Here is a 26,473-nt window from a genome sequence, read left to right as displayed (position 1 = left end):
TTAGCTACACATTTTATCCATGGTCACCCAGCTAGGAAGTGGTAGGGTCAGGTCTTAACCTTGCCTACACCCACGCAATCTCAAATTCCCTAGTTTTTTAACTCTGTTCTGTGCAACCCTAGATTGTTCATGGGGACTTCAGGGAGATTCTGCAACTATCTGAATATCACTGTTTTAGATGCGGGGGACATAGCAGTGGTATTGTTACTTAATGGCCCCATGACAGGTCATGTACCAACAGGTAGAACTGGAATCCACATCCACCTGTGGCCCAGTGATATCCTTGGTTACTTTGGTTATTCCCAAATACGAACATGTAAAAATGTCCATAAATCTCATGCTCAGGGAAAGCCTCCAGACCTTTCTGATGATGTAAGGTTCTTCTTCCTTCTCCCTTTTCTGGGGTTTGGTGATCTCCTGAAGAGCACATGTTCAAACATACTGGCTATAATTTCCTTTGGCAATGTGGGAGACCGCTGATTGAGAGCAGAATGCTTGTCCTTGCAAAGTTCAGGAGTAATTAACATGGTGAGAAGGGGAGGAGAGCAATTTGGATTTAATTGCTTGGCAGCCTTGCCCCTTGAGAATACTTTGTGATTGGAGAAATGACCCTTTAGGCTCACTGTAGCATTTTTCTTTGAATAAATGACAAACATCCATCATGTAATACATCCCTTGCAACATTTCAGCCTGTCACTAATGACCTTATTGGAAAGAACATTTGATTTAAGATTTAAACCTTTCACGACACCCTCTCTTAGCTTGGATACATACATTTGAAATAAAATTAATATGGTTTTAGCCTGTGGTCAAGTAGTAAATTCATGACTTTTCTGGGCTGAAGAATCAGCAGTCTCCTCCCTACCCGCTTCTCCAATTCTTTAAAACAAATGTGCTTAAATCAACTCTTGCTGAGTTCTGGAAATATATTTAGATGGCTTCATCCATTTTTGACCAACTGATGGAATATTCTCTGAGGTGTCAAAAGAATTATTATCTTATTTTAGGAGTCAAGTTTGGAGCAGCAAGTGTCTGTTATTCTCTCTGATAGCTGTACATCAGATTCTAAACTGATGGTCCTGTGGCTGAGGAAAAATGATTTAAGTCAGGAGAAAAGACAATGAATATTGTCGTGGTATCTGACAGTGTCTGTAAAGCTGAAGAAATGTTGTTGCTTCTATTAGAACCTTTACTTTTTTTTTTTTTTTTGAGATGGAGTCTTGGTCGGTCACCCAGGCTGGAGTGCAGTCGCATGATCTTGGCTCACTGCAACCTCCACCTCCTGGGTTCAAGCGATTCTCATGCCTCAGCCTCCCTAGTAGCTGTGATTACAGGTGCCCACCATCATGCCCAGCTAATTTTTGTATTTTTAGTAGAGGTTTCGCCATGTTGGTCAGGCTGGTCTCGAACTCCTGACCTCAGGTGATCCACTTGCCTCGGCCTCCCAAGTAATTACAGGCACGAGCCACCACGCCGGGCCTAGAAGCTTTACTTTTCTATATATCCATCTGCAACAACTTAGTCCCTGAATTTTTAACCTATGATGGGAGAGATGTGGCTCTGACCTTGGTAGTCTTTGCTTAGGATGTTCTAGTGTGTGTCGTAGTTGTTTCCTAACTAGGCCAGTTTCAGGGCTGCAGGCACATGCATGCAGCTTTCCTATGCTTTTATTCCTGCCTGCAGAACTGTGGTCACTGAAACTTCTGAGTTCCTGCCAGCTCCTTGAGGAGGTCTTCGGCACCGGATATTAGTGGGTAGTGCAGGTGTCTTCCCTAGGAAGGAACTTGGTTCCTCACTGAAATGGGGAAAGTGTCTACACTTGCATCATGACTTTCCAAGTCCTGTGTCAGGCACTGTTGCAGGTGCTGGGCATACAACAGCAAACAAGACGAACGTGGCCTGTGGGCTCATAATGGTTCCAACCAGCAGAGAGGTGGGTAAGCCAACAGGCAAGTGCTAGAGAAAGTTGATAAATGCTGAGAGGGAAGCACAGGATCCTGTGGGAACATATGGCAAGGAGAATTTACCTAGTGTGGGTTACTGGGAGGTCCTCTGGAGGAGGTGGCATTTATGCTGTGTGTGTCACACTGGAGCATGGAACATAGGCTGCAAAGCAAGGGTCTGGCTTCTGCTCACACCACCTTGCAGAGGTTGTCACGGGGCTCTTATTCCAGCCAACTCCTCTTTCTGGGACTGTGGTCAGAATCACCCTACCTTCACCAACCTTTCCAAAAAAATTCTCTTTCCAAAAGTTTATATATCACATTTCCTCTTAAGTTGAGGTCCCTACATCCCAGGAGGCCCCTGTTTCCTTTTTGCACACAGATCACTGGTGGAGGGCGTCTCACTGATTCCTCAGATTTCCCAGATATGCCTAAACTGGTGTCCTCTCAGTTGAGCCACTCAGATGGGGACCCCCTACCCAAGGTGGAGAAAAGGGTACACATCTGAGAGCTCAGACCGGTTCAACGGTCAGGTTATGGGAAGGAGAAAAGACCAACACAAGCTCGTCCGGGTCTAGGGAGGCGCCGAGTGGAGCCTTGGGCAGTGTTAGGGGTCATGGCCGTGCCCATGGACTGGCTGGATCTGAGAGACATGGCCACGACTATGCTGCCCCAGAGCACCAGCTCCTTCAGAGTGTGGACGCTGACCACGTGGTCCCAGGTAGGGAGGCTTTTGCGGAGTTTGGGGTGCGGCGCCTTTTCTGTGTAAAGGAAAACAGCCCAGCCTTTTAGAGTTTACATTTCACCAGAGTGAAATGTTTTCCTTGAGGCGGTTTTAGGGGCTCTGTTTCAGCCTGGAGCTCCTTCATAGACAGGCCATAAAAGGCCCCTGCCTGTGTGCCACTGGCCCGGGGAGTCTTCCCGAGGAGCCTCTTGAAGGGGCTCTCTGCCCGTGGCCTCCTCAGCCTTCCATCCTGCTTGGGGTCTGATCTTGCTCCCCTCCCTCCGTTGCGAACTCCAGGATGTTGGCTCTTCCCTGGAGTTCCAGTTACATTCTCATCTTGGAAACGCAGCCCTCGCTCTGAATCCAGCCCACTCCCATGCCCAGCCCCTTAACCCTGAGCCCCCAGCCCTGTCCTAAGCGTGGGGGTCTTTGCTCGGGAAAACACAGGACAGGCTTCTGGGGGGTGGGATGTCGAGGAGATGGGGCCCGGAGAGACGTTCATGGGTGACAAGAACTCCAGGTGAAAGTAAGGACCTGCGGTGAAAACCCAGATTGGAGTGAGATGGATATGTGGGGTGGGGAAAGGGGGCTGGGCCACCAGAGAGTGCTGCTGCTGTGTAGTGAGCTGGACAGGGGCTCAGGCTCTGGAGCATCCACCGGGAGCTGAAGGGACGACCCTTGCATCCCTCGTGCCTTCCAAGATTGGGTGGAGAACAAATCCCCAGATCCGAGAAGCTGCAGCGCCGACCCAGATCACTGGCGGGATCCATCCGCCATCCTTCCCCTCACATGGGCTTCTCTAGGCCTGCTCCCACATCTTTTTCTGTCCCCTCCCACAACAGCGACTCTTCCTATAAACAGCCGCGACCTGGTCATGCCGCCTCAGCCGCCTCCAGCGTGGCCCGAGTCACCGTCACTCGCCCCTAGAGCTGGGGCAGTCCCCTGCAAATCTTCACCCGTTCACTCTGCCTTCTTCACGTCATTCTCCACACAACTGGAGTTTAATTCACGTTTTTTCTTTTCTTTTTTTTTTTTGAGACTGCGTTTCACTCCTGTCGCCCAGGCTGGAGTGCAGTGGTGCGATCTCGGCTTACCACAACCTCCACCTCCCGGGTTCAAGCGATTCTCCTGCCTCAGCCTCCCGAGTAGCTGGGACTACAGGCGCCTGCCACCACGCCCGGCTAATTTTTGTATTTTTAGTGGAGACGGGGTTTCCCCATGTTGGTCAGGCTGGTCTCGAACTCCTGACCTCAGGTGATCTGCCCGCCTTGGCCTCCCAAAGTGCTGGGATTGCAGGTGTGAGCCACTGTGCCCAGCCTAATTCCCATTTTAAAATGGGAATCTGCTTGTGCCACTGAGAGTAGAATATAAACTCTCAGGCTGGCCAAGAGGCCCTGACAATGTGGTTTTGCCCACCTGTGCAGCCTCATCTCCTGGTCCTTGTCTTCCCTCAAGCCTGGGCCTACAGATACCCTGGCTTCGGGTCCGAGAGTTGTTTCCTGGCTTTGTTCCTGCCCCCTTTTCCTGAGAGGACTTCCCCATCTTAATGAGGAGCCACAATGATGCTCTGCCTTACCAGCCTGTCTGTCCTTCATGGTACCATGCGTGGGAACCATGATTGTCTGTGTCACCCACTTAGCCCCATACTCTGTGAGGAAAGGGACTAGGCATGACTTATTCAATCTCCTTGAACAGGGCCTCACCCCAGTAGGCCCCCACGTTTGTTGAACGACAGACTGATGTAATGGGAGACACTCTATTGCTCTGTCCATTATGGCAACCGCTAGTCTCACGTGGTTATTGACATTTAAATTCACTAAAATTAAATAAAGTTAAAAATTCAGGACCTCAGTCACACTATCCACATTTTAAAGGCTCAATAGCCACATGTGTCTGGTGGCTACTACACTGGACAGTGCAGAACATTTCCACCATTCCAGAAAGTTCTACTGGGCTGTGTTGCTAACAGGTGCGAATATCAGTCCATTTACCTCGGTGGTTAAGGAATGTAACTTCAAGTTCTATGACTGAATTTAATATTTATTGCAAGCCCTTATCGGGCTGGGCGAAGGACACTTAATGAATGGTCTTTTTGGGGTCCTTCTCCCATTTCCTGTGGCGGGACGGATTCTGGGATCTTATATAAGGCCAGGGTCTCAGTGGTGTCTCCGCTGTCATTCCCAAGGTGTCCTCCCCTCATCCCAGCATCAGTCCACGAAGGACAAATTGTGCTAAAATTCTTTTAATAAAAACAAGGCACCCTGACCTGCCTATCTCCCACTTCCACTCCTTCTCATTCCCCAGAGGCAACCCTTTCCATTTTTAAAAAAGCTATTTCTCCAGCTTTGTAAATAATATGTGTATAGGGCTTTCTCTTGATTTGCCCACTTTAGACATTCTCTACTTAATTCCTGTTATGGTAGATGAGAATATTTTACCTTTGTTCACCCTCTTCAATGCTCTCATCCCTCTAATCTAGTTGTATCGCAGGTTTTTGTGCATACAAAGTATTTCATTATTATAACTATACTATTGTTGTTCACTATGGAACGGGCTTTGATCCTATGTCCCTTTTTGAACAACTCTTTTAAAACATTAATAATTGTGACATTTTATTTGCTTTCTTGTTTTCTTTGCATTTCTGGCTAAGCATCCTCACATCTTCCAATAATTCTATGAAATAGTCTTTGATACAAATGTCCACGTAGTGAAACTTGTTTCCCTTACCTTGGAGTCATCTCTCTTGGAGTCCTCTGTCCTGCTGCCCCAGCTTGTCCTGGGTGCCTCCACCTGCTGCATACCCATCACCCTGGGGTGCCCCTTACTTCTCTCCTGTGTTGAAAATTCTGCTTCCTCAATCCCATAGCTCTGTTTATTATGATTTAGTCCTTCATGTGGGTAGAGCACAGCTGCTGGCAGTTTCCCGAGACAAGGGTGCACGGAGGTATTCTTTTTGAGTCCATGAGCATCTGAAAATATCTTTTCTTGCATCATACTTGACTGATAGTTTGGTGAGGGCAAGAATTTTAGGCTGAAAATAATTTTCAGTCAGAATTTTAAGGTGTTGCTTCATTATCTTCTAGCTTTCAGTGTTGCAGTTGAGAAGTCCTGTACTAGTCCATAGAGCTAGTGATGAGATAGGGAGAGAGAGGCAGAGAGAGAAAGAGAGAAGGAGTAAGGTGGAGTGGAGTGTATGAGTCAGAGTTCTCTAGAGGGACAGAACTAATAGGATAAATGTATACATGAAAGGGAGTTTATTAAGGAGAATTGACTCACACGATCACAAGGTAAAGCCTCATGATAGACCATCTGCAAGTTGAGGAGCAACGAAGCCAGTAGTGGATCAGTCCAAGTCCCAAAACCTCAAAAGCAGGGAAGCCGACAGTGCAGCCTTCAGTCTGTGGCCAAAGGCCTGATAGCCCCTGGCAAGCCACTGGTCTAAGTTCAGGACTCCAAAGATGAAGAACTTGGAGTCTGCTGTTTGAGGGCAGGAAGCAATGAGCGCAAGAGAAAGATGAAGACTCAGCAAATCTGCTCATTCCACCTTCTTCTGCCTGCTTTATTCTAGCAGTGCTGGCAGCTGATTTGATTGTGGCCACCCAGATTGAGGGTGGGTCTGCCTCTCCCAGTCCACTGACTCAAATGTTAATCTCCTTTGGCAACACCCTCACAGACACACCCAGGAACCATACTTTACATCCTTCAATCCAATCAAGATGACACTAGTAACCATAAGAGGAGAGAGAGAGACAGAAAGAGAGACAGAGAGACCGAGACCCAGGTGGAAACTGCAGTGTCTTTTATAACCTAATCTTGGAAATGACTTACTGTCATTTCTGCTGTGGTCACACAAATTGACCATGGTACAATGTGCAGGAAATAATGCAAATGTGTGAATACCAGAAGATGGGGATCGTTGTGGGTCATCCTAAAGACTGGCCATCACAGGATCTATTGTTTCTTTACGGAGACTCTCAAGAAGCCCCCTGTTTTTAGTGCCCCACCTTTCAAGGTGTCTGTTGCTTCCAGTCCTTTCTGCCTCTCTGAGGGTCTGAGGGGTGAACTGGTTTTCTTCTCGCTGATGATCTCTTCCTCTGGACGCTCAGTTTGGACTTTTCTCTGCCATGCCCTTTTCCATTCCTTCATCCTTCTCTATTTCTATATGTCATGGTTTGATTTTACAGATATCTTGTAGCCTCATTAATTTGGATTTCTGTTATCTTTTTCTCCTTGTTTTTTTGAGATAATTTTTTCAGAAGGAAAGGGGGTGGAAAGAGTTTTTTGTTATCATTTTGGAACCAGAAGTCTTTCCAGGAAACCTCCAGCTAGTCCAGCTTTGCTCTTCTTCATGTTTTTTCTATGCCCCAAACCCACTCAGATTTTAGGATTTTCAGTCAAAAAGCCAAGAATGACTCACTTTTTCTCTCTGTATTCTGCTATGTGATTTCTTCCTTGAAATGGTAACTATAGAATGAATGCTCATATTCATGGATAAAGAAGAGCAAAGGATAAAAGAAAGGTGTGGAGGTGGGAAATCCTGGTAATTTATCAAAATGTTATTTTATGACGACAGTTAAAGATTGAAAAAATTAGAGCTGGGTGCCGATTGCTCATGCCTGTAATCCCAGCACTTTGGCAGGCTGAGGTGGTTGGATTGCTTGGGCCTGGGAGTTTGAGACCAGCCTGGGCAACACAGGGAGACCCCATCTCTACAAAAAATAAAAAAAATTAGCTGGTCATGGTGGTACATGTCTGTAGACCCAGCTACTTGGAGGCGGAGGTAGGAGGATTGTCTGAGCCTGGGAGGCTGAGGCTGTAGTGAGCCGTGATCGCACCACTGCATTCCAGCCTGGGTGACACAATAAGAAAAAAAATTAAAGATCAGGAAAACTGAAAACATCAGAGAGGAGCTTGGAACCAAGTTATGAGGTATGCTTTCAAATTTAAAATAGCAACAATAAGAAACTTCAACCTGAATGTTGGAAACAAGAAAGAGACCTTGGTGGGTTAACTAGGGAATCTCTAAGAAATCTTGGCATGCCAACAGATTTCCGACTCAGGGAAAACCTAGTTAAAGAGATCACCAGCCAGACCACTCACTTTATAAATGGGGAAACTGAGGCCAGAGAGAAGAAGGGACTTGACCAAAGTCACCCAGCCAGTTAATAGCAGAGATGGAATCTGAACTTTGGTTTTAACTTTGGTGTTTTTATCTTTACACCATGAAGCTGTCTACATTTTTATAACATCCCTCCTTTTTCGTAATTTGGTAAATGTTTTGACAATTATTTCTTCACCTCTTTATTTCTGAAGAGCAAGAACATAATTTTTACTGATATCCGGATGGCCTTCTCTCTGCCATCATTCTTGATCATGGCAGCTCTGTGCAGAGAATAGATAAGGAACTTCAGGAAACACAGTTTGAAGGCAAGAAGTCATCTTCACTGCAGGACTTCACAGAGCCTTTACCTGGTTAGTACACACTGCGACTCTTCACGGAGACGTTATGGTCACTGTCCTGGTTGGATCAGCTGCATAACATGGTACCACAAACTGAGTGGCTTGAAAAATGGGAATTTATTTTCTCACAGTTCTGGAGGCTGAAAGTCTGAGATCAAGGTGTTGGCAGGTTTGGTTTCTCCCAAGGTAATTGCTCCTTAGCTTGCAGATGGCCCCCTTCTCGCTGTGTCCTCACGTGATCTTTTCTCTGCATGTACACCTTCCTGAATCTCCCAGTCAGATTCATAAAGGACTCGTTTTAACTTAATCACCTCTTTAAGGCCTTATTTACAAATACAGTCACACTCTGAGATACTGGGAGTTAGGACATCATGAATGAATTTAGGAGGGGCACAATTGAGCCCATAACAGGGTTTCCCCATCTTAGTGGATGGTGGAATCCTTTGCTGTATTGAGGAATTTGTATTTTAAGAAACAGTCTTTGTGGAAAGGTGTTCCAGGGAAGCAAAATAAACAGGCCACAGCTGTGAAGGGCCATGGACCTGCAGTGATGTCCATGGACTGGTATGAGTGATGTCATGACAGAAATCAGGAGCATGTGATAGAACTGAGTCTCTGTCTGTCAGTTTCTCGCTCATCTCTACTTCTTTCTGCTGGATTTCATTAAGTTTCATTCCCTTTTCCTTCAGGGGAGCTTTCTCCATGACCCCCAAAGCAAGAGAGTATTCCCTGTCAGCTCCAGTGTAAAAAGACTGTAATGGCCTCAGCTTGGGTCACTTTTGTTGAGGGATATTTGGTTCTTTTATTGGCCCCAGGTTGGGTATAATCCAGGAATGGGAATGAAAGATCATGGGATGAATAAAGATAACATCCACCGCAGAGAAGATAGAAAATGCCTTTTTATTGCAGTGAGACCAAAGGAGGGACACAGCAGTCCAATCCCAGGGGATGCAGAGCTGATGGAGAAGAGAAGGGTCTTCTAGCATTTATGTTGTATCAGCAAAGATTTGTCCTGTGTTGTTAATGTAATGGTCAGTTAGGTGTGGCCACGAGAGGAGACATAGGAGAGGCTCAGGAAAACAAAGCTGATTGTACTCTCAGGTCCTAGAAAGGGGAGGCACAGCCTATGGGCTAGTTTAAATAATTTTAGCGGACTACAAGCTTAAGGGTGGAGTTGCTAAGAATGAACTTTGTGTGTGTGCACCAATGGTCCTCAGTTGCCTGGTACCAGTTCTGGGATGATGAAGGCAGAGGAATATTGTCTCCTGGGGATCACGAGCCAGATAGAAGAGGTGCAGCTCTGTGTTGATTGGTTTGTGTATCTAAGGCACGCCCTGGCTGATCCCTTTGCTCTCTGTAAGAATTGGCTAGCTCAGGGAGGGGCAGTCTCTTCCCACTTAGAAACGTTATTAAGATATCTAAACATGGCCGGACACGGTGGCTCATGCCTGTAATCCCAGCACTTTGGATGGCCAAGGCAGACAGATCATTTGAAGTCAGGAGTTGAGACCAGTCTGGCCAACATGGTGAAACCCCATCTCTACTAAAAATATAAAAATTAGCTGGTCATGGTGGTAGGTGCCTGTAATCCCAGCTACTTGGAAGGCTGAGGCTAGAGAACCTCTTGAACCCGGGAGGTGGAGGTTGCAGTGAGCTCAGATTGCACCACTGTGCTCCAACCTGGGTGACAGAGCAAGACTCTGACACACACACACACACACACACACACATCAAAACATCATAACATACAGAAAAATAAAAAAGACAATACAAGATTCAATCAGAGAAATGTAACCCTGGGAGATATACACATAGTTACAAGTTTACTCTGTTGTCAATTGTGCAAGTTGGTTAAACAGTCTCTATTAGGCTTTTGTCTTATGCTGAAGCTTGAAGTTCTCGGGGCAGGCAGTCAGGAAGGGAGGATGGATTTCAAGTGAGGGAGAGTAAAGACAAGCTGGAACCCATGAGCATGAGTGAAACCCACGAGGACAGACTAGAACCTGCAGCATTCTCACTGCCTCCAGCCTGGATGATGTGATCATACTGTGGTGGAGGCAGGAGTCCTTCATCACAGAGCTAAATGCACGCCTGGCCCACGAGTCAGAGAGGGCTAAGGAGGCTCCGGGGAAAGTGGGACAGTTGCAGACCTGACGCTGCACCCGTGCCAATGAGGTGAGTCATCAGATAAGTGACAACCTGTGAGCTACAAAAACAGCGATGATTCTGCCCCAACCTGTGGTCAAACCTAATGGGAAGCCACGGGGAAGGAAATTTTGGGAAATCATGTTCAGCCTAGATAAACTGACAGATCACAGAGCCACCTCATTTGTTCAGCTGGAACATTGGATGGTAGGAGGTGCTAAGAATGAACTGTGTGTGTGTGTGTGTGTGTGTGTGTGTGTGTGTATTGTGAGTGTGAGTATATCTGGAGCAGGACAGTGGCTGTGGAGAGAATGGGTAGACAGTGCAGGCAGAAGAGCTGGGCAACCGCCATCACAAGGTGGAGGGAGCTTGTTCTGAGGCTGACCTGTGGGAGACTTTTGTTCCCTCTGTTCACCCTCCCTGCTGGCCACTGTGAGCTGCCCTTGCCATTGGTTCTGTGGAGTGAAGAGACAGTGGAAAGCAGCATTCTTTACTATTTATTTATTTATTTTTTACTTTAGACGTTCAAATTCTCCCAAGGGACTGTGGGCTGGAGGTCCAGAACACTGGGCTGAGGCTGGAGACACTCAAAGACGTTGAGGTACACCATTTGGGGAAAGGAAGATGACACGTGGACACTCACCAGTGTACAGCCATTTTTCAGGGTAAGGCCAGTCAAGAATCAGCATTTTCAAACACATTTTAATCAGCAGCAATGGTTGTTTTGTGGTGGTGTATTTGGCCATAGTCAGTTTGGGCACACAGTCTTGAGTTTAAGGGTAAGAGCAAGCCAGTAAGAGGGAAAATAAAGAAGACTATAGATTTCTGGGTATCAGGTCAAAAACATTTTAGGTGCCAAAGCGTGGCTCGTGATGGAGTATTTGTGGCTGAGCTGGGGAGTGCAACAGTATTTTCATCTTTAGGAATTCTGAAGGAATTCCTGCCTTTAGAATTTTCCTGGACCCTGTTATACTCAATATTTCCTGATTTAGAGAACATCGATGGCTGTCTTTCTTTGTGTCTGAGAGTAGAGGGCCTCCACCATTCATTACAGCATACAGAAAAAAAAAAAAAAAAAGACAATACTAGGTTCAATCAGAGAAACCGAACCCTGGGAGATATACACACAGGTACAAGTTTACTCTGTTCTCAATTGTGCAAGTTGGTTAAACAGTCTCTATTAGGCTTTTGTCTTATGCTGAAGCTTGAAGTTCTCTGGGTAGGCAGTCAGGAAGGCAGGATGGATTTCAAGTGGGGGAGAGTAAAGATAAGCTGGAACCCATGAGCATGAGTGAGAATCCACAAGGACAGACCAGAGAGATGATTTTCTGAGAGACGATTATGTCTCAGGTTCTATTCTGTGTGAGATCCTGGGATACAGTCCTGAAACTTGGGGGGCTCATGGTCACAGGTTTTGAGTGTGGGGAGGAGGTAGAATCAGCTGGGAAGACAACATATTAAGTTACAGCATGATAAAAGGTGCATAGGGTCAGGTGTGACAAAGCCTAGTGGTTTTTGTCAATGGGGTGTAGATTGAGTATTAGTTTTCCTCCTGCTTCCGTGGTCCTTTTCAGACCATTACTCATCCATCCTCACGAAAAACCCTTTCTCTTCTGAGGTTATCCTCATTCGGCCAATAAAACCAATAGGCTTTAGAGAGAAGGTGTCAACTTGTCTGAGCTCAAAGGATGGGAAGTTCTTCCAGCTGAAAAAGATGAGGGGAGAGGCTAAAGAAGGGTATTAGAGGCAGAGCAAAGAGTAGATCCAATATATCTTTCTCTTTTTTTTTTTTTTAAATGGAGTCTTGCTTTGTTGCCCAGGCTGGAGTGCAGTGGTGTAGTCTTGGCTCACCACAACCTCTGCCTCCTTGGTTCAAGTAATTATCCTGCCTCAGCCTCCTGAGTAGCTGGGACTACAGGCATGTGCCACCATGCCTGGCTAATTTTTGTATTTTTAGTAGAGATGGGGTTTCACTATGTTGGCCAGGCTGGTTTCGAACTCCTGACCTTGTGATCTGCCCTCTCATTTTAGGCTTCTGGGCATGGCTTTCAGTCTCCCTCAGTTTCCAGTGAGATTACCCTCCTGGCTCCAGAACAGTGCCTTGTTGCCCATCATGTGGGAGAATCTACTATTCTCAGCATTTTCAATCTACCTTCTAGAGTTAATTCTCCTAGTAACTCTGTTTCTAGGAAATCTTGTCCTTGAAGGCAACAGAGAAAGAAATCAATGAACTGCAAGGGGCTCATTTAGCATTGAGACTGATTTAAAGTAGGAAAGGTACAAAGATAAATGTCTGTGTGCAAATTGGGGTTCTTTTCTACAATTATGTTTGCATAAGTGGCTCATGGCCAAAGATTTCCCCTCGTAGAAGGTTGAGTTTTTTTTTCTTTACCAAGCCCAGAAGAAGTTTAATTGACATGTAGTTTGTAGGCTCACTAAATAATTCAATCCATTTGCCAAACTAGACCTTAAATTAAAAACAAAACAAAACATGGTTTCATACTTTTCCAGCTTTATGGTGGTTGATCATCCATAATTTCAGAAACACTGATATGGTATGCAAAGGAAGAAGCCTTTGATTAGATTTAAACAGACATCTTGAATAGAGCCTGAAATGGGGAAAGAAAGCTGCACTGCCCTTTGATTCTGCAAAAATAAAACCAATTTGCCTTAAAAAAAACTTGTCTTAATTTTTTTCTTTCTTCATATTTGCAAGTTAAATAGGATTAAATCCCAATCAGCCATTCATTATACACTTGCTAAATATGTAGACTTAGACTTGGTTAAGAGTCCAAGTTGAATGTCAGGTGCTTTGATTTACAGGAAACTTCCGGAGTTGCTTGTGGTATCATCTTTTCCTACTCAAAAAATGTATCTTGGCCAGGCACAGTGGCTCACACCTGTAATCCCAGCACTTTGGGAGGCTGAGGCAGGCGGAATGCTTGAGCTCAGGAATTCAAAACCAGCCTGGGCAACATGGTGCAACCTTGTCTCTACAAAAAATACAAAAATTAGCTAAGCAACGTGGTGCACACCTGCAGGGCTGAGGTGGGAGGGTCTCTTGAGCCTGGGAGGCGGAGGCTGCAGTTTGCCGAGATCATGCCACTGCATTCCAGCCTGGGTGACAGAGTCAGACCCTGTCTCAAAAAAAAAAAAAAAAAAAAAAAAAAAAATTATCTCTTTGTTTTTTTCGTAATTTAGAACTCAACCTTCACATCTATAGACAACATATAACTTTTGAAAATTCTGAGCATGGCCAAAGATATTGGAATGCATAACATTAAGGCCGCATAAAAGAAATCTATACATTCAAAATATCTAAAAATCAATGGCTGCTCATAAAGTTCTAATGTTTTATTTTTTGATATTCATTTTAACTTCAATTTCAATTTTGAGGCCCCATAGAATGAGTATTTGGTTTCTTTTTGCCACCATGGAGAAGATATTTTGAAAATGAAGAATCTGTTTTCGTGGAGGCCAAACATCAGTGATAAACGAAGTTCTTTCCGAATATGGTCACCTGGGGACTGAGATGTCAGAGCAGATCACGGTTCAAGAGAGGAAATGGGGTTTCATCAGCTACCTGGCTGCCTCCAGAGCATGGTCAGATGGTGTTTATTGGATGGAAATAAAAATGCCTCTTTTTTTTTGGCACAAGATTTTTGGCTAAAATAAGACCAGCAGGACCTCTATGCTGAGGCCTTGGTAAAGGGACACACAGGATAAATATATGTACATAGCTGGCTCACCATGCCAGGAACTCTGTATTCATAACCTGTGATTGCCCTAAAGGGATAGATTAAAATTCAAAGCATGCAGATCCTTGGCTGTTTGATTTCAGACACAAAATTGGAAACGGGCTGGTAAACATACGCAGCATGAATCTCACTCCTATTCCCTCTGTGTTCCGTTATGCTGGGCTCGGCAGTGAGGCAGAACCCTGCCAACTGTGGCCTAGAAGGATTCCCGCCTCCCCCCATGGGCAGGAGTACCACTGTTTCAATGAAGAGTCTTCTAAACTACCTCCATTTTTCCAGTGTGTTTGAAACAGACGAGGTCTAGAGGGGTCCAGATGGGTGCAAGCTCATGTTGATTTGGCTACCTTTCCATGGACTAGGGGGATGAAAGGAGGCTCACCTACACAGGGATGTCCTCACATCCTTTTTGGAAGAACAGCCAATGAGGCCCACAAGATCTTAGTTACAAACGACACCAATGATACTTCCAGGTCATGGTGACTCCATCTCCCATTATTCTGGGGTGTGGGCAAGTTGTGGTCTGATCAATGGGTCAGATTCTATCTCTTTCTCTGCCTGCCTTCTAATTCTTGGCTTTTTGGAATCAAGACTCAACTCTGTATTTCCTTAAATGGGCAATTTTTGCATTAATCATTGAAAGCTCAGTCAGCAGGGCTGGCTTTTCTTGCTGAACAATTGTCTTAGGTCTAACAATAGAGAAAGACATTTCTAAAGTTCCCAAATTAGGCACTGTCATGCTTGTTTTGGGCTTTCTGTAGCCTTGGAGGAAATGGACATCTTTGCTTCTAGGGGCAGAGCAACTGGCAGCATTAGACTCTGGGTCCATTTGGTGCCTTTTACTACACTAGGCTGCCAGCTTCCAGGGCAAGAAAGTGGGAATTTGTGATTAGCTGTTCATGGAGTTCTCATTCTTAACCATTAGGCAGTTTGTTATTAATGATTCTTGGGTATTCCGAGCACTAATAAAACTAATGGTCACTTTTGAATATGAGCAGAGTTCTGGATCCCTTTTAGAGATTGGGTGGTTTGTCAGCCATGCATGGTGGCTCACGCCTATAATCCCAGAACTTTGGGAGGCCAAGTCGGGTGGATCACCTAAGGTCAGCCATTCAAGACTAGCCTGGCCAACATGGCGAAACCCCGTCTCTACTAAAAATACAAAAAAAAAAAAAAACCAATTAGCTGGGCATGGTGGTGCGCTCCTGTAGTCTCAGCTACTCAGGAGGCTGAGGCAGGAGAATCACTTGAACCCAGGAGGCAGAGGTTGCAGTGAGCTGAGATCATGCCACTGCACTCCAGCCTGGGTGACAGAGTGAGACTCTGTCTCAAAAAAAAAAAAAAGATGGTTGTCAAATATCTGTGTTTTGGAGTGAGTGTCGGCCCAGACTGCCTTTTTTGGAGATTGCTCTCTCTCTCCCAGGTGTGGAGAGAGATCTAAGAGTCTACGTCTGTCCTCTGCCATCTCAGCCCCTTAACCATAGAGCTGACTGAGCTGGGGCGGACACCTAACTCAGGGGTATCACCAATGCATTGAGCCAACCAATCTCTATTGATCAACAGAATGAAAGGGTATAGAGACTGACTGGATGGGATGGTGTTGGGCAAGGGTCATTCATGCAATGTTGGGGCCAGAGTTGGAGCCAGGGCCAGCCAGACCCATCGGCAAGCTGAAGGTATTAGGGGAGACTCTAGAGCTTTGCCCCAAAGCTGGTCTTTTGAGAGGATTAAGCAGAGAGAAGCAGAGATGTGCCAAGGTCCAGAGAGAGAGTTTCGGGAGTTTCCCAGTCCTTTGTGACTGTCTCTGGATGCTTGATTGCTTGTTGTAGCCCTACAATGACTCAATCTAGCCCAAGAGAGTTTCTTTTCCTTGAAAGCAAACAACCCCTGACCAGAAGAATGTCACAGATGACGAGAGGTGCCTCATCACAGAATCAGGAACAGTCAGAGTCTCAGTGGGAAGCTATGTAGCTTCCAAGTGCAGCTGGATGAGTCAGCTGTGAAGACAGGGTATGGTATGTATGGCATGAAAGGCAAGGCGCGCCTATGCAATGATCCCTCCAGGCACAAGTGTCCCGTGGGGGTCCTGGGGGAATAGGAAAGGAGGGAAGGTTACCAAGGGCCTGTTGGGTCCCAGGCGTAGTGTCAGGTGCTTTACATGTCTTGTTTTGTTCTTTGGTAATGTTGTTGGGTTGAATAATGACCCCTACAAATATGTCCACATCCTAATCCCCAGAATCTGTGAACGATACCTTACATGGCAAAAGGGATTTTGCAGACAGAAGTTAATGATCTTAAGACTGGGCTTATCCTGGATTATCCACATGAGCCTGGTATAATCACGAGGGCCCTTACTTATAAGAGGGAGCTGAAAGGGTCAGAGTCAGAGAAGGCAATGTGATAAAGCAGCAGTTGGAGTGATGTACTTTAAAGACGGAGGAAAGGGCCACAAACCAAGAAGTAAAGTGGCTGTTAGAAGCTGAAAAAGCAGGGAAATGAATTCTCCTCTCAGACGCTCTGGAAGGAACCAGCTGTGCTGACATCTTGACTTTAGCCCAGTGAATCTGAATTCAGACTTCTGAGCTCTAGAACTGTAAGAGAATAAATCTTACAGTTCTCTGTAAGCTACTAAGTTTGCAGTGTTTATTATAGCAGCAATAGGAAACTAATAAGGTTGTATTTTTATAATCCTCATTTTTACAAATGAGGAAGCTCAGTCAGGTTGAGCAACTTGCCCAAAGACACACAGCTAGCAAGAGATGGAACAAAGGTTTGGTCCTGAACTAGGCTGTCAGACTCAGAGCCTCTGCTTTTGCCACTATCTGATTTTGCTGCCTGAGCAATCTGCTTTCCTGAGCACGTCTGCACACATCAAAGACTCTGTCTTTGTCTGCTGGATGAGTGCACGGTGTTCTGGAGTCAGAAGGATAGGTGGCATGACCTGTCAATAGTCTTCCTTTCAAGAACTGTGCAGAAATGCAGGCAACCTTCTATGGCCCCAGCAGCTGGGCCCTCCCAGCTAGATCTGGCATCCGGGTCTCTTAGGTGCCTGCTTCTTTCAGGATGCAGGAGTGGGTGTGATTTATTATGGTGCATTCCCCAATTTCATGCCAAATGATTCAATTACAGTCACCCTTAGCACTCAGGAGAGGCTTCCTGCTGGCTCACAAAGATGAGACCAGAGGTGGCCTGGAGCATGTAGAAAAATTTCACCTTATTATTTATTGGAGGGGAAGTGGCATTTCTCCCACTTTGGAGTAGGTTAGTTAATCACAATGTATGAGAGAAGAGGGAGGAAAAATCTTCTCATTTCCAAAGAGAAGTCAGGTTTTAATGAGGAAATATGGTAATGTTTTTACTTTATTTTCCCTGGCTCCCTGTGTCTGTAAGCTCAGGGTTACTCCTGGTCTGTTGAAAGGAACAATTGTTTATTGACTTCCCACTATCATGCAAATAATTTATTAAGGCTCCCATTTATTAAGTATGTACTGTGTGCCAGATACTGTGCTGGGCAATTTACAAGTAATCCTTAAACTGAGCCTGGAAAGTGAATGTTAGTATGCTTATCTTCCAAATCAGGAAACAGAGGCTCACATAAATGAAGGAATTTGCCCAGTAACACCCAACTGGTAAGTTATGATTTACACCTAGGCTTTTCTGAAGCTTTTATTCTCTCCAGAAGTGATAGCAGGATTCTTTTTTTTTTTCTTTTTTTCTTTTGAGATGGAGTCTCGCCCTGCAGTCCAGGCTGGAGTGCAGTGGCATGATCTCGGCTCACTGCAATCTCTGCCTCCCAGTTCAAGTGATTCTTTTGCTTCAGCCTCCCGAGTAGCTGGGAATACAGGCGTATGCCACTACGCCCAGCTAATTTTTGTATTTTTAGTAGAGACGGGGTTTCACCACGTTGGCCAGGCTGGATTTGAACTCCTGACCTCAAGTGATCTGCCTGCATCGGCCTCCCAAAGTGTTGGGATTAAAGGCGTGAGCCACCGTGCCCAGCTGATAGCAGGAGTCTTATTTGGGTATTTTATTGGCCACTCTATACATCCTGCAGGTCTTAGCTAGGATGTGAATTCCTAGCTTCATGTGGCCTCTTATTCCACAAGTCTAGGCCTTCCTTAGTATTGGGTACTCACCCCACTCAGTGCCTCATGGCCATATTGTAATTGTCTGCTCTTTCTGTGTGTCCCTGCTATGCCGTAGATCCTTGAAGGCAAACACAGCATGCTGTGTCCAGCACAGAGCAGGCACTGAATAATCGCTTGTGGAAGATATAAAAGAATGAATGGCATCCATATTCACACAAATACTGTCACTGAAAATTATCATGAACTTTAGATACCATTTGGGGAAGACACCATAATTTGCAAAGTGCATTCAAATATCACTTTTAAAAAACATGGAATTCATGAAGAGTGATCCGAATGACTGATTATTATGAGATTTTTGGAACAATTTATTGGTGTTCAGCTAAACCTTAAAGGACTTATTGTACCACGTGCAAAAGAATTCCCTAAAGTGATCAGATTGGTTTGCTTAATGCTGACATTCCCTGCAGATTGACACAGAAGGGCTGTGAAAACATTGCTTTGTTTCCAGATTGTATTTGGAATTTTATTTTTAAAGCATCCCTTCGGATGGGTCCATCCTATCTCTCCTTTTCTTGCTCAAAATTTATTCCTCCGGGCCCATTTGAATGCAAGCATGTTAAGGGCAGGACTGTGTCTTGTTTACTCCCCTATGCCCCTGGCACCTAGGACAGTTCCTAGCTCGTGGGAGCTTCTCAATTAATATGTGTTGATTCATGAGTGGGCTCTTCCTATTTGATGTAGTGAAAGGATCAGAAAGGGCATAAAGGTCTCATGCAGGAGCAGTCGATGGAGATGCAGAACCTGTCAGTATCTCACTCTCTAATGTGCTGCTTATCTGGTACATCTACTACTCCTGGCCTATCAAGCCAGGTGGGACCATCCACACACCTTGCCCCATACTTCTTTGCACCCCCAAACAAGTCCTGAATGCTAGAGGATGTTCTAGGCACTCATGAAGTCTTCCCTTATGACTCATGTTTGTCCGTGACATCCTCTCCCATTTATCTTGTTTATCTCCTTGTCCCAAACTCCTTGACATGGCCTCAAGCTCTATTCCTCAGCACTGATCCTGGCCCATGGACTTTCCTTGAAACCAGACTGCCTGGATTTGAATCCCAGCTTCATCCACTGCCTAGCTGTGTGGCCTTGTGCAATTCCTTAACCTCTCTGCTCCTCAGTTTCCTCGTCTATAAAATGGGGATATGAGCTATGCTTGTAAGAGGGCTGTGGAGAAAACTAGATAAATTAATATGCATACAGTGCTTGGACCAGCACCTAAAAGGCAGTAAACTCCAAATCCTTATTTGCTGTTACTCTTATTATGTGGTTCTTCTTGGGCTCTCAGTGTGCCACCAGAAAATATAGACAGAGTCTTGGTGTAGGACAAAGCCCTTGGTAATGTCCATGATATCTGGTGGGGTGTGGTTATGTGGACTATTGCCAGAATGAAAGTCTTACCCTCACTCGACCAAGAAAAACACTCAAAGTCCAGAGGGTATAAGCCACTTCCTTCCTGCTTCATTTGACCACCTTTCTGTCCATATCGAACTCCCATTACTAGATGCCTGGGAGGCTGTTTTCTCTCTGACCCCCTTCCTTCTTGTCCCCTTCCCACCCTGGGACCATCTTGGTCTTTTCAGGCTCTTGCTTCTCCCCACAGAGTCCCAGCTCCACCTTGAAGGGCTTCCATAGGCCCAACCCTGGGCACTGCAGGTCTTTCCAAGTCTTCTGAGTGAAACCTCCATATGACCAAAAACCCTTGCTTTGTCATTATCTATAGCCTCTTAAAGGAGAACCCGGGGGTGTCATTATCCTAACAAGGTGCCTCTTTTTCAGCCTTACCAAAGACCTTGACTCAGGAAGAAGTGAGTGTGGGAAGAAGAGAATGAGGGAGCAGGGAAGGAACCCCATCCCGTTTCATAGAGCTCAGGAAGATCACCTTCTCCCATGGTGGGTGGGGTGGGGTGGGGTGGGTGGTGGTGATGTTGTCAGCCTAGAAGGAGTGAATTGCTTGAGATCCAGCCGCACGCCGGAGTATAATTTCAAACCATGCAGCCGGAGCCTGATTCTGCTACTAAAAACCACCTGCTCTCATCAGCATGCAGACCCTGATGGAAAGAGACACTAATGTACAAGAAGGGTGCCAAGTAGCAGACATGTGTCAATACAGGACTTTCAACTCAGGCGAGGAAATAAATCTTCTTTTGGAATTAATGTCATGATTGACTTTAGAGCATATGAACTTGTTATGCAATTGATCTCTGAATAAAGTGAGCATATGACCAACAGGTACAGCATGTGTCTCCCTCCTATTTTGTTCACTGCCTCCTCTTCCCCGTTTCACCGTCCTCTTCTTCCTCTCTGCTGGTGAAGTCTGGCCTGAACCAGGGAGATTCAATTTGTTTTTCTTTTTAATGATACCCTGGAGGAAAGATACACTAAAACAACTTTGACTTCTCAGCCACTGTTTTAACCGTTGTTGTAGCCATATGGTTGTGTCGTAGGTCTGACTTGCATCCCTCATGCTGTACTGTGGGCCTGTTTCTATGAGCTCAGATCACTGTGGAAAGGAGCGGCAACAGGCTCTGAAAAGTAAAGACTATATGGTCTGTACATCCTCAGATAGCTCCACTGCCAATGACATCATCCCCACACACCTCCTACTTGTGCCTTTCTTTGCTTCCACCACGATACTTCCCACTTGCCTTCTTTTTCTTTTTTCCCTTTTTTAAAGAGATGGGGTCTTGCTCTGTTGCCCAGGCTGGAGTACAATGGTGCAATCATAGCTCACAGCAGCCTGGAACTCCTGGGCTCAACTGATCCTCCTGCCTCAGCCTCCTGAGTAGCTAGGGTTAGAAGTGCATACTCCCACACCCAGCCTCCCTTCTTAATTCGACCTGCAAGTAGTGACAGGTTGTGGAAACCTAGGCCCTGGGAGCCTGCTGATGGAAAAAGGGTAGAAGCTGAAATGACAAGCACACTGCTAAGTTTTAGGAGGCTGCATGCTCTGGCTTTGAAGCTTGGTCTGATTTATTTATGGGCTGGCCTCTGTCATCCAGAGTATAGCATTATATCAGCCGGCGTGCTGAAGGTGCCCCCAGTGGTTTATGGCTGTGATAATGGAGTTGTTATGGGCTTTAGTGAGCTGGAATTTATCAAGGCTCAGGTTCTTCTCTGTGTAGCTGGCTCTGAGATATCACTTAACCTTTGTTAACAACAGCAGTAATAACAATAATAACAATAATAATAATAATAAAAATAGCTCATGCCTGCTAAGCCTTTACCAGGTGCTGGGCACATACGTTAACACTTAATATACATTATTTCATGCTTCTCAAATAGTCTTGTAAGGTAGACATTATTTTCTCATCAATTTACAAAGGCGCAGCGTACAGCTGTGTTGAAGTTAAGCAGTGTTCCCAACGCCATGTAGCCGGTAGGATTTGAGCTGGGCGTTCAAACCCAGAGAGTCCGAATCCAGAGCCCAGATGCTCATTGCTCTCTCAGCAGCCGCAGGAAGAAGGGGACTCTCTCACTCTGACATTGACATTGAGGAGCTTCATATTCTTGGCAGACTCTGACGTGTGTGTGTGTGTGTGTGTGTGTGTGTTTGCATGAGTGATTGCAGTCAGTACAGGAGCACTGTGAGCTGTCCCAGTTGATGGTGCTGGGCACTGATGCACCTTGGCCTTTGCCTGCCCAGTCCCACTCCCTTGTTCTCTAGTGTGCGTTTCTGGAGTTCCTTGGAGGGAGAGGCCAGGGATAGAAAACCCAAGGTCATTCCCCAACCCCACTCCCTGGTACCTTCTTCCCTGGTGCTAATCCCAGCCTCCTGTCAGTTTCTTATATGCAGGCTCAATCAGCGCTTTCCTGGGGACCGTGCTCTACAGCACAGAGAGGGCTTTAATGCGCACACCTTATTTAGACCCCAGAGCATGCTGTGAGGAAGAATGGCTCAGATAGGAGAGGCAGAGAGCATGACTAATAAAAATAAGGCAAGGGATTAAGAGACTTGAAGGTTCCCAGGACAAGCTATTGTCAAATTGGTGAATATTAACGCAGCTAAAGGAAGAAGGAGTCCAACAGGAGGGGAACTGGGGAAATGAATTATGGCACATACTTGTAATGGGCTATCATGCAACCATTAAATTAATGATCAAGAAGACAAGATGGCAGCATTAGAAGTTGTTTGCCAGCTGGGTGCCATGCTTCACGCCTGTAATCCCAGCACTTTGGGAGGCTGAAGTGGGTGGATCACTTGAGGTCAGGAGTTCGAGACCAGCCTGGCCAACATGGCGAAACCCCGTCTTTACTACAAATACAAAAATTAGCTGGGTGTGGTGGTGCAGGTCTATAATCCCAGCTACTCAGGAGGCTGAGGCAGGAGAATTGCTTGAACCTGGGAAGTGGAGGTTGCAGTGAGCCGAGATCGTGCCACTGCAATCCAGCCTGGGCAACAGAGTAAGACTGTCTCAAAAAAAAAAAAAAAAAAAAAAAAAAAAAAGAAAGAAATTGTTTGCCATATATTATTTAGTGAAGAAAAAAGTGACCAGGAAGCATATACAACACAGTGCCAGTCTTATGAAAGCATATACGTGTATGTGTGTGTATATATATATATATATGCATATATGTACATACTTATGTGTATATATACTACCATGTATGGAAAAAAGGTTGAATGTCTGTATTCCAAAATATTGACCAAGTCTTCAGTCAATTATGTTGAGGTGGTGGATTATGGCTGATGTATAATAATTTTCTTTAGTGTAGTTTTGAACTTTCCTAAAATGAACTTGTATTTGGAATAAGATAAACACTTATTAAAGAAAGAAAGAATGAGCCATTAAAAGGGAGGTGCTTAGCCATCAAGTTATGCCCTAGGTCTGACTTGCATCTCTCGTGCTGCACTCTGGGCCTGTCTCTATTAGTCCAGATCTCTGTGGAGAGGAATAGCAACAGGTCTGAAAAGCAGAGACTGTATGTCTGTCCATCTTCAGATACCTCCACCACCCATGACCAACTTTCCTTCCTGGGAAAATGGGGAGCCAGAGAGAGAACAGAAAGGTGCAGTGGACAGAAAAGTCCTGGTCATTGAGACCTGAATTTGGGGCCATGAGGATTCCAGGCCCTGTTATGTCCAGAGATGGATCATGAGCTGGGCCTCACCTTGGCTTCCCATTTCCCCTGGCTGATTCCACACCCACTGGGATTTTAATTTGACCTTTGTGTGCCCTGATATTGGGAAGGGGTGTGCACTGATTTAGGGACTGGAACATTCTATTACAAAAAAAGAGGAATGGGATCCCCCATGAGAAACAGATACTTTGGCATTCTGATTTATAAAAAGTCTTTTATGAGCTTGGGTAATGGGAGTTTGTCTAAGAGAGACAGGTCAATTAACTCTTTACCTTGCAAGCTGAGGACCAGACCTGGAGAAGTGATGATGACGTTGAGGGCCTCTCTGGCCAGAGCTGGTCAGCTAGCTTTTCCCTGGCAGTAGCTCTCTTTGGGGAACAGTATGATATACTGGAAGGGGGTTGAACTTGGAACTAGGTGGATCCACAGTAAAATCCTAGCTCTATCTTTTATTATTATTATTATTTTATTATTTTTTTTTAGCAATGTGACGTTGATATGGTTTGGGTCTGTGTCCCCACCCAAATCTCACCTTAAATTGTAGCAATCCTCATGTGTCGTGGGAGGGACCTGGTGGGAGGTAATTGGATCATGGGGGCAGGTTTCTTTCCTGCTGTTCTGGTGATAGTGAATAGGTCTCATGAGATCTGATGGTTTTATAAAGGGAGGTTCCCCTGGACATGCTCTTGCCTGCCGCCATCTAAGACATGCCTCTGCTCTTCCTTTGTCTTCTGTCATGATTGTGACACCTCCCCAGCCATGTGGAGGGTTAAACCTCTTTCCTTTATAAATTACCTAGTCTTGGGTATGTCTTTATTAGCAGCGTGAGACCAGACTAATACAGACATTGTTTACTTAACCTCTCTGAAACCTGCCTTTCTCATCTGAAAAGTGGCTGTGATAATACATCTTGGGGTTCCTCTGGGGATTAGATGAAATATGGAGTAGAAAGTCCCTGGCACATGGTTGGCATGTAACAGTAGTCAGTTGTTTTGTCTGCAATATCAGGGACGGCAGGAATAACTGATAACAATATCCCTATTATCCCTGAACTCGGGTCCAGGGAGATTCTATAGTCTTTGCTCATGGCGACACAGTAAAAGCAGACCAGGGATTGGGTCTTCTCCTTGCTGGCTGTGGTTTCCACTCCAATATGGCTTTGGGTCTGTCTAGGGCAGGGTTGTCTAACTGTGGCCCACAGGCTGAATCTGGCCCACTGCTTGTTTTTGTAAGTAAAGTTTTATTGGGAAACAGCCATGCTCATTCATTTACATATTATCTATGGCTTAACAACAGAGTTGAGGAGTTGTCGCAGTCTGCATGGCCCACAAAGCCTGAAATATCTAATCTCTGGACCTTTACAGAAAAAGTTTATTGATTCCTGACATAGAACATCATTGACTTCTAAGGTGGGAGGAATTTCAAAATGAGGAATCATAGAATCAGAAAAGTGAGGAACCCCCAAAAGATTAAGGCAGAGAATTTGTGAGAAAACACTACTTTCCAGGGAAAGGAGCGAGGGGGAATGAAGAGAGCATATAGACCTTCCACAGACCTGGCAATAGCAGCCAGGAAATATTAGGAAATGGATACATCTGCTTCTTTTAATTCCTCTGTCTCTGTGGGGGATGCAAAGCCTTTTGCAGAGATTGTAGGAAAATATGTGTTGAAAGTCTGGCAAAAGGCCAGGTCTCGAGATGGTCCTTCTGAAAATCTGGCTCATGACAGGGCTCTCCTCTACTATTTATCTTCTCTGGCTCTAGGCTCTGACTTCAGGACCCAGAACTTGATGTTTCTTGGAAATTCATCGTCTCTACAGCCAATGGGTCCTCAAGCCTCATCTACTCAGACTCCTTAAATACATCTCCAGTCTGTCCCTTATTCTCTGTCCCCACTGCCACCATTCTAGTTCATGCCTCATCACCTCTCACTAGGATTTCTGTAATAACATCTGCCTGTCCACCCATCCATCTCTCTAACCACCCAGCTGCACTGAGGACCTGCACTGGGCTAAGTCTTGGGACAATGCTGGGTATTATATACTCTTTGTCTTCAAGGCCTCACTAACTAATGGTCTTTAATAACTGAATTTCCACTTTCAGCCCCACTTCCACCCAGGTTCTCCTTCCTCTCTGTTGCAGGGCGATCTTTCAAAAGCACACCTTTGATTTTGCTATTGCCCTAGTCAAAACCTTTAATAACTTCCCATTGATTATAGGACAAGGCCCAAAGTCCTTAGTGAGGCACTTATGCTCCTTTGCAAATTGATTCCCAAATACCTTTCTAGCCTTTTCTCACACGAATCTAAATTTTAGTAAACAACTCCTAGTTACTGTTTAAGCTCAAGATAAGGTTTTATATTGTATTAAGATAGGTAATGCTAGGCTCTGCTGAGGTAATGGATACACTCTGAAATCTCAGTGCCTTAACACAATAAAACTTTATATACTGCTTTTCCTCAGTCTAATGTGACGTTCCTGGTTTGGCAGCTTTCCTGGGTGGCTCTCCTCCAAGCAATAACTCAGGGATCCAGGCTCCTTCCATCTCTACAAGTGATTTTAAGTTCACCCTGGAGCCATCCAGCCAGGAGATGAGAGGATAAAGTGTATGGATGAGGCCAGGCGCGGTGACTCATGCCTGTAATCCCAGCACTTTGGGAGGCTGAGGTAGGCAGATCATTTGAGGCCAGAAGTTTGAGATCAGCCTGGGCAACATGGCAAAACTCCGTCTTTACTAAAAATATAAAAATTAGCCGGGCATGATGGAACACACCTGAAATCCCAGGTACTCAGGTGGGTGAAGCACAAGAATTGCTTGAACCTGGGAGGCAGAGGTTGCAGAGAGCTGAGCTTGCACCGCTGCACTGCATCCTGGGTGGCCGAGGGAGACTGTAAAAAAAAAAAAATAAAAAAAATAAAGTGTATGGGTGGATTCTTAGGAAATTTTAGTAGCCAGATCTTATATCACTCTGTTCTGATTTTATTGGCTAGAACTCAACTGTGTGGCCCTGATAACTGCATAGGAGGCTGGGAAATGTAGTTGAGTTGTGTGCCCAAGAGGACAAAGAAATGGGTTTGATGGACAAATAGCTTTATTTCTGTAGCTCAAATCTTTTTTTTTTTTTTGAGATGGAGTCTCATTCTGTAGCCCAAGCTGAAATGCAGTGGCATGATCTTGGTTCACTGCAACTTCCACCTCTGGGGCTCACACAATTCT

The sequence above is a fragment of the Pongo pygmaeus genome, chromosome 19 (assembly GCF_028885625.2).
Source record: "Pongo pygmaeus isolate AG05252 chromosome 19, NHGRI_mPonPyg2-v2.0_pri, whole genome shotgun sequence".
NCBI classification, from domain to species: domain Eukaryota; kingdom Metazoa; phylum Chordata; class Mammalia; order Primates; family Hominidae; genus Pongo; species Pongo pygmaeus.
This window is presented reverse-complemented; position numbering follows the sequence as displayed.